We start from the raw sequence: 14,586 nt of genomic DNA on the forward strand, positions 1-14,586 counted from the left end.
GAACAATAGTGGGACCTAGGGATAGGCTATCTGAGTGGCTGACATGTCTCTTAAGGGTTCTTTTGCTGATTTTGGATGATTGTGTGTGATGTTCCATCGATTACACTTCCTTAAGGTCACATGGGAGGTCGAATATGATCATAGTAGCCTCTCATCTTTGATTTACCCTGGTTGGCATGGTTACTTGGGTATATGTGGGAGGAGAGGGTTACAACCTTTCCCATGACTCTCGAATCATCATTTATTTACACTAATGGATCCAACTAGTCCAACTAGCTGTCATACTTTTGCCTTCAACTGCTATTACACATGTACTGACTTCATCTGACTCTTACATTACCTGCTAGGTTTCTTTCAGCTCTGCCTGAGCTCCATTAACTTTCCTCTTTCCCAACCAATTCCTAAGACTGAACACATAAAAGGCAATACCAAGAAACAAACAAGAGAAAACCAATAGCGATACGACACCACAAACAAAGTGGTATGGCCATACACAAGATGCAAACAAAATTGCAATCAAGCACAAAAAATCACGAAAATACCAAAAGACCAAAAGCACAAGACCGACAAAAGATGCCATGGTTCCTAGTGCTTCCAAACGAAAGCTCAACCTGGGCCTTCTTCATAATTTCATGGCGGTCTCTTTCCATGCAATCCCGTGCATCATACTACCATAAACACACAATTATCAGTGCATAAATAAACACAACAATACACCAGTTACCTTATCTTGTTGTGCCATGCACTCTTCCTTGAAACTTAACACATCCACACCATCTCTCAAGGGACGCCAACTACCTTGACAGATCCACTTGTAACTAGAGACTAGATAATATACCTATCAAATACATGTTCATGAATATAGCATATATCCCCATAATTCCAGACAAATTCAAGGTTAAGAAGACTTCTTGTATGCTAAACACTCTTTTGTTTGGAGTTAGGGTTACCAAACATAGCCAAAGGAATTCATTCCCAATTAATTTCTTCTACCTTTTTACTTTGTTGGAATCGAGGCTTACTTTGTGTTGTCACATCACCCAACTGTTAGTTATAAACACATAAACTATTACCTTATCATGCTAATACCAATCATGTTTCCTACAAATCTTCACACATGTCAACTACACGTTCCAAATATTAAGACAATCATATTTATCAATCTGAAATCAGCCTTTACCAAGACTAACAATCATGTCATAATCCATAGTCAAATCATAGTCATTAGGCATAATGATACAACTGTCACCTACTACACTCAAGTACATATGAAACACATATGTATTAGTACAATCATCTTAAAACAAAATCATTGGGACGCATACTCATATTATGTAATTCATCAAACATTCAACCAACTTGAAAACATACCATGTTAAATAAATCAACTAGATGACATAATAGACACCAAACAGTCAAACACCAAATATATGGCATAATCAAACAATCAAGCACCAAATATATGACATAAGCAAACTCATACCTTAATGTAATTCAAGGGAGGCTATCTTGTCTACAAAATCAATCCATATTAGCATGATATAACTTCACGACATATCAACTCAAACATAAATAAGGTCATGATATCCATAACAATAACTATCTAACATGTTCATATCATAAACTCAGAAATAATTTTCGTTCATGCATAACAACCACATATGCAAAGTCAATCTAGATTACTACAACACCATATCACAAATATGTCTACTCATACTTGAATATCGTAACCATAACCATCTACGTAGGCCAATCCAGGTTAACACAGTACATATAACATCAAGATCTTAAATGAAATAACCTTGATCATCAGGTTACTAGCATATAACAACAAGAAGTTACCTATCATGCTCATCAACAACATATAACCTAATCGTTAAGCTAACTGTCATATAACAACAACAAGTTAGCTTGTAACATACTCATCAACGACATATAACATAACCATCAAGTCATATGACATAAAACAACAGTAGCAATGTGTACAACCACTTGTTACTATCATTCATGACTATACGACACATATGCATATGACTACACTAGTCAACTAGCATCTATCATGCGTTTAACCATAACATCAACATAATGAAAATCATACACATAACTATAATGCATATAACAATCCTTAACCTACATACTTGCATGCCCAACATACAAACATGTATGACGACATGCTCTTGCCTCCAGTTCCAATGTTGCAACTTCACCTTGATGGTCTGCATCGCCTACTCGATCTCAATCAACACATTAGAATCATAACATACCAATAACATCATGATGACATAATTACATACAATGACTTCAGAACGCATGTCTGACCTACCATACATGCATAACCATAACCATGAAAATGCATGCATAACAACATATATACACTAACATGCATAACAAATGCATATACAACCATACGCTCATGACGACACATTTCACAACAACACCATCAACCTTCACATGGTGACATCACTACACCCATGATCAACACAATTCAAATGCAATTGACATGAATGCATGACCAATACACCTATGCAACCGGCATTAATGCATGACTGTTACACCGCCCATCTAGTCCGAGGGGTGAACCACATTTTGATACCACTCTGTAACACCCTCCTCCCACATCTACCTAGGAAAGCAGATAGCTAGGGTAAATATGTGATGAGAGGCCACTATGATATGATTCGACCTCCTAATTCACGTCAAGGAAGTGGAATCGATGGAAACACACCATGCATATATTCAAAATTAGCATTAAGACCCTCAGGAATGAATCCAACCTTTCTGCCAAATAAACCCTGGGTTCCACTGCGATTTTGGACCACTTGACCTCTGGACGCTCTCATTCTATGGGCATACTAGGGTCCAGTGACCTGCGGACGCTCTCACAGGCCTACAAGTCAGTGTGTGGGGACTATTTTGCTTAGTTATGTGCCAGCGTCCCCGGATTTAAGCCACATTTTCATGCCTAGAACCCAGGTCACTGCTCAGAATTGAATGACACCTTCAGAACAATAAGATAACATGGAAATAACCATACTAATGCAAATACTTGAATATGACCTTGATTGGACCCCTACTAGCCATGGCAGACATTTCGTCAAACATATCATGAATATGTAATCTACAGGTGTAAATAACAGATCCGAGCATAAGGGTCTCATACTTATTTGAGATTTTATATGATGCATTATTTCCTTATCACTTTAGTTTCAATTTCATCCATTATGCCATAGATACATTTTTCATTCATATCCAAGTAAAAAAATGATGAGAGCCATACATATCCGCTGTCATAATACATATTCATAACCAACATAATAACAACAAAAATACCAAGGAAACAACAACCATATAATCCACATATAAAATAACATAATACTCGTGAGATAACAAGGAGAAAAACCTCATATTAATGATGCAAAAGCCAACCTGGTATGGGACTACCACATTCCACCTGACCGTAGAATGGTTGAGCCAAATCTCTCTTCAGCCATTCACCCCCATGCCATATTCCAAGCATGAATGTGGGATCTCATAAAACACATCAATCAAAACCATTCAGGCTTCCAGAGGCCAAACCACCCCAACCCATCAAACAATGATTCCACCTCACAACTAGACATCACATAACCATCATTAGATTGGTCTCTACTCAAGCCTTCCAGGGCTCCAGAGCGTTTGTGCCAACCAAGGCTTCTAAGAATAGTAACTCCACCCATAACTAAAGTTGGGCTTCCAGAGCATTTGTCCAACCAAGGCTTCCAGGACTAGTAAATTAACTCACCAAGGGCTTCCAGAGCATTTGTCCAACCAAGACTTCCTGGACTAGTAACTCAACCCAAGTTGTTACAGGGCTTCCAAAATGTTTGTCCAACCAGGGCTTCCAGGAAATGGAAAGGCTAGGAAAATCCACTGTTAATCCATGAAATCCTCCACGCCAGTAACAGATCATGAAAAATAAACCACATGCATGTGCCATGCATGTCGAAACTAGTGAGGAAAACATACATGCAACTCAGTACCTACAAGCAAAACATTTTGTAGTTGTTGATTCTAATGTCCTCTTGCACTTTCTTGCTATTCCTTTGCCTTCTCGCTCCAAAACTCCAAGTATGCCACACTCTCCAAGAGTGCTCCATGAAACTCTAAGTGTCCCAGAAGGAGAATAGAGAGAGAGCTCCAAAACTAAACTGACCAAGATTACACTGACCAAGCCTACCCACTAATCCTCAGAAGCCTTTTTATTAATGAGGCCTCTATTTTATTCACTTTCCATTATTTTCCTTCAATTTCCTCCTCACATGCAACCTGTGACCTTTCACCTTCCTTTTCTCCTAATTTCCATTATTTTCATAAATAAATGTACCAAAAATTCCATTTTGCCTTTTCAAAGCCTTAGCCATTGCCTTTTCCAATTTCCTTTGCCATAATAACCAAAATGAACACCCACTAGGATGTCTTGCCTACCATTCAACTTTGAATACGTGTCCCATCAACCGTGGTTTTATATATTTTACATTAGTTTTTAACCAGGGTTGTTACAATAATAGTGGGGAATTCTTAGGGCGATTATGTAACCTTGAATGCTTGTTTGGATAGCCTCCTTTCAAAGACCATAAGGAGAATATTGATTCCCCAACATAGCTCATTCCAAGCCATGACCTCGAATATTGGTTTGTCAAGTTCTGAAAAATGAAAACCCCATGATTCTCATGTTGGCTCTCAAAGCAATGATCCTGGTTCTTCATTTAGTTGTCCCAATGGAATTATCACAATTCTGAATCTCACTTGAAATCAATTGAAGTTGTATCCTGAAAGGCTAGAAGGGATGACAATCATGGCTATGGAATCTTGTATTGTTTAAGGGAAAAAGCCTAAAATTTAATTGGGTTACAATGGCCAGAAATTGAGACCTTCTCTTGTATCAATAATTGGGTCTCACAAGGCCTTTAAGGCAAAATTTAGTGGAAAGAAAAGGATCCCCAAACTGATCTAAGGGCTCCATGAAATCTGTAAACTAGGAACTCGATATACATAAGGAAAACTTATACTTGCCATATTTTCCAACACATCAAATAGTGCCTTCACAAATCCATCATATTTTATTAAATAATAATACTACTTTCCATAAGCCCAACCAAGATTACATGGCCATGGTTATGAATATTGGCACTCCAGGGTCATGAAATACAAGGTTCAAAATATGTGTATATTTTTATATATTTATAATATAAGTTGAGATCATATATACATACATATACACATTTAATCATGGTGATATCTAATAACCAATCCATGAAATTTCAAGATTCAAGTTGTAGCTTGTTTACTAACTAGCAACATGAAAAAGCATGGATCTATTTAACTATTAAATCACCATATTTATTGAAAAGTACATTCAAATTTAGTTATAAATTTCAACCCTAGCCCTCTTGGGGATAGAACATAAAAATAAAACTAAGTAACACGAGACATTTTAATAGGCTTGATTGTGCAAGATGGATAATATACTTCAATCTAACCCAAAAAAGGCTTATGGGTACTAATTTCATACCACCACAATCTACTTCACTCATGCTCCAACTATAATGAAGAATGCATCATTTAAACCTAATAAAAACCTACTATGCTAACAAATATGGTTGAGCTTAATTATTTTCCCAGAGACTCTTAAGAGTAGGGAAGGAAATAGAAGTGAGGTGAACATGAAATGAGCTTGAGTGCCCATAATTATCGAAGGCCATAACTCTTGACCCATTAGGACAACCCCAACCAAACTATGGAGAATCGACCCAAGTACTTACTTGGATAAAGATTGAGGTTGACAAGGAACATTTAAAGTTTTTAATGAGCTTGGTGGGTAGTAAAATATTCCTTGAGAATATCAAGGGTCCTTATATGTAGAAAAAGAGGGATACTCCCTCTTGGTATAATGGTATTGAGGAAACCAAAAAACACCATTGGATGATGAAGGCCCTCAGGTCTTCCTTTTTATCTCTACTCACTTATACATATTTATACTACAACTTCTAGCCTCATCAAGAAGCCTTGAGGCATACCAATAAGATTGGAAAGGACTAAGATTTCAATCTCACCCTCAATTCAAGTTTTTTATTATTATAGAATTATGGATTTCATAGAGAGTATTTTCATGTTGTAATTTTTAGATTCTTCATGAAGACTAGATTACTTAGTCTTCATTAAACAATTAAGGGGAACCTTATCATGTAGATTTTGTCTCCAAACAAGCCAAGTTAGGGTAGCTCACTCCCTTGCAAGCTATCTAGCATCCTCATAACTAATTATCAATTCTATGACCACTAAATAAAAAGTAGTTGAAAATTTGGTTCCCATCCAATATTCAAGCTAGTCTCAAAATAAAATGGAGGCTAATAACCCCATTTTACTTGGAGAGACAATCCTATTATGAGTATACTAATGCCCAACCATGAATACTATCAAATGGATCAGGTAACTAATTACCTATTAACATCATCAAAATCATGATCCATAAAATCACATTGACTTAGCATTATCCATGCAACTAGAAAAAAACCACCATTCAAACATACAAATGAATAATGCATAATAAAAGTTATATGAATGATTAAATGCATATAAGTAAAGAAGGGTGAGCTCTTCTCCTACTACCCATAGGATCAATTGTGCCCACATATTTCTACCACTAGTCATCCCCTAACTAAACCATGATACCACAAGGGAAACTTATTTGTCTCAAGGAAATTGAGGGAATTGAAGGCCACTATTCTTCCTTGGAAATTGGGAAACATATATCTCTCTATACAATGAGTCCAAATCCTCCAATAATTCCACATGTACCTCCTCAAATGGTTTGCATTACCACAAGGGAGCCTCTTCACTACTTATGCAGTCCCTTAAGATCCTCCCTTCTAAGAATTTCTTTGCTTTCCCAACTAGCACTCAATTCATAGACCTCTTATGCTAGGGCATATTTCAGCCCCTCTACTTGATTCTAATGCTAAATTTCAAGTTCCAGAAACTCCAAATTCCAAAAAACTATTCTAGTTCATGGGTACTACCTCTTTGGCTAGTTTTTGATAGTCAATTTGACTGCAACTCGCTTGAATACCCTCAATGGTGATTAATATCTAAATTATTTTGTCCTTCTCTCATATAACCCCATCTCTCAACACTACCAATGTGCTCTAAACTAAGAAAACACATATATCACTACTCCTTATCCCCCATATGTGTTCCTTTGGACCAATTTCCATGAATTCTCATAATTTTTCTATTTATGACAAAAGAATTCATTGGTCAATATCTAAAATTGAGGTGGGTACTTGCCCAGACATATGATTTGCATTAATGCTATCCTAACTACCTCTCAACCACCAAGCTATTTCATTAATTGAGGTTTGGAAAAACGAAGGAAGAGGGAAAAATTCAAATTCAAATTTAGCAACATACCTCTCAACAAGGGTTATCACCATATAAAGTAAGGTAATATCCCAACCTCCTCACTAGTTTTTGTATAGGTGTTCCACCCTTTAGTCAGTCATTTAACATTTTTTTCATTAATAGACAAAAAAAAAATACATTGTTGTCACTACCGTTCTTGCTTTTCTTGCTATCATTTCTTTGTTTTTCAGTTTGATTGATGGTGTTTATGCTCAATATTCATTCTGCAAGTGTTAATATGTTGTCGCATGCAGAAAATTTGCACATTCTTGAACCTTTCATATTCCACCGAGAGTGCGACAACATCTATATAACCTTGCAAATCTTTCTTTTCCTCAACCTTATCATCAAATCTTGCTTTTGAGTTTCCAACAGGTAGAGCGCACATTTGGAACCCGAAGCCTAATTAGCCTTGAAAAATGCACCTAGAATGACCAATTTTTCCTCTTGAGTGCACTTCTTCACCACGAAGAACTGCACCCTGCCTTGAGTGCATGAGCGCATCATGATGACTTGAAGCATCTTCCTTCATCCCTTTAGAGTGCACAAGTGTGCCCTCCTTGCCCTTGAGCACATGAGCGCATTGTGAAGACCTGAAGTCTTTTCAACCCATTCCTCATCCCTTTAGAGTGTGCCAGTGTGCCCTCTCTCTCTCCTTGAGTGCATGATGGTATTGTGAAGACCTGATGTCGCAAAAACTCACCCCTTCCTCCCAGGTTCCCCCTTTAGGATAATATTGTTACTTTTCTAACTAGTGGCTCGTTTTCCCTACTAGTGCTGGAAGTCTCCGTCGTACACCTTAGATTGGGTGTCTACATTCTTGTTGCCCCATAGAGGTGTTGTGTTCTCTTATGTTTGTTGTTGACCAAGGAAAATCCTTAAATTTTCTCCAATGGTGTTCAAACCGTATGACTGGATGGGACTCTTACACTAAATGGTGTGAGGTCTAATTGGGACTTCATATCGGGAAGATCCCCTTACAAAGTTGGATGCGTCCAACACTATCAACATTTTTGGCGCTAGAAGGAGGGCTAGATGACAAGTTGAGGTTGTGATGTCTGTCTGAATCTCTTACCTTTAATGGCTTCATCCCATATCATAATCCCGAGGTGTTTTTCCAAATCTTTAGATCTTTCAATCCCCACAGACTTTTTACATAACTTGACACATCTTAAATTTGATGGCAAGGGTACAACAATCATCCTTGATTACATGATTGAATTCGTTCAATTCTGTTTTTCAAGTGGCGTTTATTCTAAAGACATTATCACGTGGTTGTTTACCCTTACATTGGATGGTCGTGTGAAGCAATGGTGCTATTCTCTACCCATTGCTTCTATTACATATTTCAAGAAGTTGGTTAATGAACATCGACACGTTTTCGAAAAATATGAATATCAATAAGTTCTCAATGAAATTGATCAACTTAGAATGGAACCAAATGAATCTCTCGAATATTTTGCTGATTGATTCCTTCATCTTTGTTATGAATTTTTAGATGAGGATGTGGACTAGAAATTCTTGGATGAGAAATTTTGTTTCTTAGTCCAAATGTCAAGAAAATATTTTGAATCTGATTCATTATGTCCTCCAAATTGGAAATAATTTCAACATCCTGAGGAATAATCAGGCCTACCTTTTGTCCCTTGTCCTCCTGCTTTTGATGTTTCATGTTTCAAACCTCAATCGATCACTAAACCGCAAGATCAATTGACTAATGAAGAAATAATTTTCCTTTCATATATTTCCTTTGATGGTGATTCATATGACCTTATCAATCAACCATCTTCCAACCTTGATATCCACAAGTCGATATTTCACTCGTTGATCAAATTGACCCTTTGATGATCATGACCTTGATGAGTTCTTTTTTTCTAAATTATATTGATTTGGGGTAGCATCGAATGTTCTCTAGCCATGAAAATTGGTGGAGAGGCTAAATCACATGATATCTACAAGACCCAGAAATGGTTTGGGAAGATTCTTCCTGGTTTAGGATATATTAAAATAATTAATATTTTTAATGGAGTTCCTAAGTCTAAACTTAGGAAAAACAAAATATTAATGGGTATTAATATAAAATTGGGTTAGAAGGTTCTAAAAGAAATGGATCAAGCCAAATCTAATCTTAGTCGTTGATTAGATATGTAATCTCAGCCATTGAAGGACCAACAGGAAAAGTATAAGAGGAGGCTTGAGGGTCTGTTGGAGAACACACTAGAGTGATCAATGATTTGATTTACTAGAGCAGGGTTTGCTATGTAAAGTTGAATCAATGATCAACAGCGAGGGGCAATGAGTACTGGACAGAGAGGCAGAGATAGTGTCGAGAGACCAGCACAAAGGCAGAGAGGCAGACGCAGAAGCCAAAGTAGGCCACGCAGAGGCCAGAGGGCCTACGTCATCCATGTAGAGGGAAGCAGGAGTGACACAGAGGGTCCCAGAGATTGCGCAGTGCCTCAGAGGGCTAACACAAAGGGTTTTGAGGTTGACACAGAGGCTAGGAGGGCTGGTTTTCGTTGGGTAGATTTTCTGAATATCTGCTTCTGAATAGGGAGGTATTACTGCCACTATTTTTCTCTGTCGGGTGAGCCAGTTTGGCACCCAGTTTTACCCAAGGATATACTACATGATAATAAACCCTTAGAATTGTTGCACTTGTTTTCCCGCATTGGGTTTTTTCGGGGACGAGTTGTCCAAAAATAACGATGTCACTTGTGTGTTTGTTTTCTTTCAGCTGTTGATCTGTAGATGGTTGAGACTGTATTGTGTTTATTTCATTATTTATATGTTTTAAATAAATTGTTTGTAATTAACAAGTAGAAGAAATAAACCAGAAGAATACATATTAAATTTCTAACGGATAGGCTTAGAAATTCAACAAATATACGATAATGATTGTTTAAGTAATATGGATGAATCTTTGCTCTTACATGAATATTTGGATTTTCATAAATTTCAAATGGAGTCTAACATGATTATTGAAGATTTCCTTTCAAGTATACCTCCTTTTGATCAAGAAGATGACATGCTTATCATTGAAGGTTTTTGCAGTGATCTCGAAAACCTATATTCCTTTGAATCTCATGATTTGAATAATGATTCTTGTTTTGATAAGAAACTAACCATGTTTTCTCAAAATTTAAAGATAAGTTAGGTGAGTAGGACACTTCAGCATATGTTGATGGTTATGTCAGGTTCTTGTTACCATGACAATATTTGTGATTTCGTCTAGTTCATGTTTCTTTGGCACAACTTTTTCATTAATGTCATCACGTGGGATGTTGACTCTCTCGTGAGGAATTCTTATTTTCTTCACGTAAAATTATTTAACCCTAATGGGAGAAAATTTAATTTGACTATTGAGCGTCCACTGCTACATCCCATCTCAAGAAAATCTCTAATTTGTAATGCAGAAACAAGGAAGAATCTTAACGAATCTTTTACATCATCCATAAAAGAATTTCACACGCATGATAACATGGATTGTGGTAAGCCTGTTAATATCACTTATGACATGGATTTGTCTTTTTTCAATCTTTCTTGTTTAAGTTTCCCTAAAGTTTGTTTCCATGTTCCAATTGCAGTCTCATTAGAAGATTCTTTCCAGTGTGGACCTATGTCTCGTGGCCTATACTTGCATGCGCTTCGTCTTGTCTTGTATGGCCATAGGTTGGGTGGTTATTGTTGTTGTGAAATTTTTCACTCAGTAGAGCAGTCAAGTGTGATACTTTGTTCTGGTTGCACTTCCTATTTCCATTGGTCAGTGCAGATATTTGCACGATTTCTCTTGTTCATTGCATTATTGTTTGTTTTGGTTCTACATGATCAAATCCTTTGGTCCAAAGGTCGGGAGAAACTTCTATGGCTACATTGGAAATTCCACTTTACATGACCTGACCCTATCTTGTTTAGGTTAGGATAGGATAGGTTGCATGTAGTTAGATGCACTACATTCTTGTTGTGTGTTTTCATCTTTCATGTTTCGATTTCATTTTTTTGGTTTTATTTGTCTTTGAATAAAGTTGGTTTTGAGCTTTGAGATGACATGGCTAATATTTTGTGAATGGAAAGTTGTAGTAACACGCAACCCTTGGCTTATCTGTTACCCTCTTCCTTTATTTGGTTTGACTTTCTCAATTTTATGATATTTCGATGGAAAATATGATCCTTCAACTAGGAAGCTGTAAGAAAATCATGATTCCCACATCTATTTAGGATTACCTTTCCTACAGTCAGTCCTGTTTATGAATAATGTGTTATTTCTTATCTATCTGTGTAGAGCAAGATAAGGGGAAAGATTTTAGAGAATAAAGCATTAGAGGTCTAAAATCTTTCTCTGAAGGATCAACCTCCTCTATTCTCAATAAGTTGGGATCCCTTTTCTGCTTGTTGAAAAATAATAGGTGCATATGCACAGTCCTATGAAAAAGAAAGAAAATATAAAGGGTGAAAGAAGAGAAAGGGTTCTTGCGTAGGTAGGTGAAGCAAGTGACTTCATCGGGGTACTATCCAGGCTCATTGGAAGTGAAGAAACATTTTTTTTCCTGAAGAAACTCCACTGGGGTACTTTTTAGAACTGTTGGCAATGGAGAAACACCAGAGATGCCAAATTCATAGTCTGATTGTTTTTAACTCGCCACACTATATTACCCTTACTGTGATAGGATAATGATATGGCTTATTTTATGTTGTGTTACACCGAGTAATGGAATAAGGAAGACTACATCTTTAACCAGGTAAGAATGGAGAGAAAAGGTGACCCGATGATTGAATCAATACTTCCTGGGTAATTGATACTTTGCGCTTACAATGAAACCATTTCATAGAAGCTGGGGTTCTCCCAGTGTGTCTCCAAGTGTTGTCGCTGCGACAATGAACCTCCAATTTTTTTTTTTCCAATGTCAATTTTGGAGCCTACATCAACTATCATTTCAAGCCCCATTGTGTCATCATGTTGTTTGATTTGTTATTTGTGTGTTTTACCCTAGTGTCACATCCTCCTAAGTCATTGTTTCCTGAGCGTCGTCACTGAACCATTAAAAGCGCTTGTGTTAGTTAGTCCAATGGTTGGGTGAACTCACCACTTATCTTGACTTAGAAATTACTTGCCTTCTCCCCATGCACACACTCGAAAAGAACTCAAAAGCACAAAAAAAGCAAACAAAAGTGAGAAATTCACTCAAAAAAGAAAAAGCGCACTCCAAGTTGGTGAAGACATGTGCTTGAATTGAGCGCACTCCTTCGGGCTAAAGAAGTGCGCCCTACTTGAGCACACTCCTTCATGTTGAGCAAGTGCGCCCCCTTGAGCACACTCCTTTAAGTTGAATACATGCACTCTTTCTAGGTCCATGCACGAGCCTCTTGTTGCATGTGGGCGCACTCATAAAAAATATGAGCCCACTTAATTCTCTTAACTAACCATTTCACGCGACGATAAGTGGCGATAATGCATGAATAAATTTTTCATGTAAACTCTTTTAAATCAACTCAATTAATCATTCTTTTTCATACTCATTCTCATCTGAGTTGGGTGCATAACTGTGGATCAAGGGACTCTTCATCAACCAACACTACAAGCAAGTTTTGCATGTGGAATATTTTCATTCCCTTTCATGATTTCATTGTTGTTATTGCTCTTCTTCTTGTCATTTCTTTGTTTTTCAGTTTGATTGTTGGAATTTGTGCTCAATCTTAATTGTGCAAGTGTTAATATGTTTTCGCATGCAGAAACTATGCACATTCTTCAACCTTTCATATTCCACCAAGAGTGCGAAAACATCTATATAACCTCGCAGATATTTCTTTTCCTCAATCTTGTCATCAAATCTTGCTGTTAAATCATGTTTCTGAGCTTCCAATAGGTAGAGCGCACTTATGGAACCTAAATTCCAACCAGCCTTGAAAATTGTGCCTAGAATGATCAAGTTTTCCTCTTGAGAACACTTCTTCACCACAAAGAATTGTGCCCTCCCTTGAGTGCATGAGTTCATCATGAAGACTTGAAGCATCTTTCTTCATCCCTTCGGAGTGTGCCAGTGTGCCCTCTTTTCCTTTGAGTGCATGATTCCATTGTGAAGGACTGAAGGCTTGTCAACCCATTTCTTCATCCCTTCAGAGTGCACCAGTGCCCCCTCTCTCTCTTCTTGAGTACATGAGCGTATTATGAAGACTTGAATTCCCAACAACTCACTCCTTCGACCCTTCAAAGTGTGCCAATGTTCCCTTGATGATTTTCTTCACTTGCTTGAGTGCATGAGCACACTGCAAAGCCCTGAATGACTCCTTACACTCCCTCATTCATGTATTTTCATATCCAATTACATGTGATGGCTATTTATATGTGATTTACATGTATTGCTACATAATTAGGTTGCTTTAAGCTAATGTTGTCATTATGAGTGTGTTTCCACAAATAGGTGTTCGTGCTACAAGTATTGTCACCCTAACTTCATCTGTTAAAGCCATGCCGCCTCGTAAAGTGGCCTCCATAGAACTCTCAGAAGCAAGAACCGAGGAAAATTTTGAAGTTAAAATCCAAACATTGCCATATGTGCAAACACACAATGCTTCATTAATAAAACTACTGAGGTCACGTGGGAAAAGATCAAGGACACATTCAAGTAGGACAAGTTTCCTGAGAACATAGAATATGTGCACCCTTACATTAGCATCAAGAAGTCCAGGATGCATAGGATCACATGCAGATTCCCGATCATGCCATGTGAGGAGGTGATTGAATGGATCATTACACATATGGATGTCTCTCAACTTGTGCTTCGCAGTGAGAGTGGTGGTTAGCTTGCCACCTATTATTGTGAAGACATGTAGACATATTACAAGACGCTCAAGCCCACAAAATATGCAAATGATAACTTTTACTTGATATGGGATGACCTCGACAAAAGTGACATTATCAAATCATGGTGTCAAGACCCTGCCAAGTTTCACCATCGCCGATTCGCAATCTATTCGACTAAGATTCTCAGAAATGTATATTCGCAAGAATGCTGAGGTGTTCTAGGAGAATCAAATATATATGCTCAATATGGTGGCGATTTGTGGTAGAGTTTTCGATTGGGAAGATATATTGTCATACAAGTTGTAGCGTCATGTGGGGTAGGAGAAAACATCTTTGAGGGAAAA

Source organism: Pinus tabuliformis, chromosome 4_1 (genome assembly GCF_031772625.1).
Source record: "Pinus tabuliformis cultivar Carrire ecotype Pingquan chromosome 4_1, CPIR1, whole genome shotgun sequence".
Lineage (NCBI taxonomy): Eukaryota > Viridiplantae > Streptophyta > Pinopsida > Pinales > Pinaceae > Pinus > Pinus tabuliformis.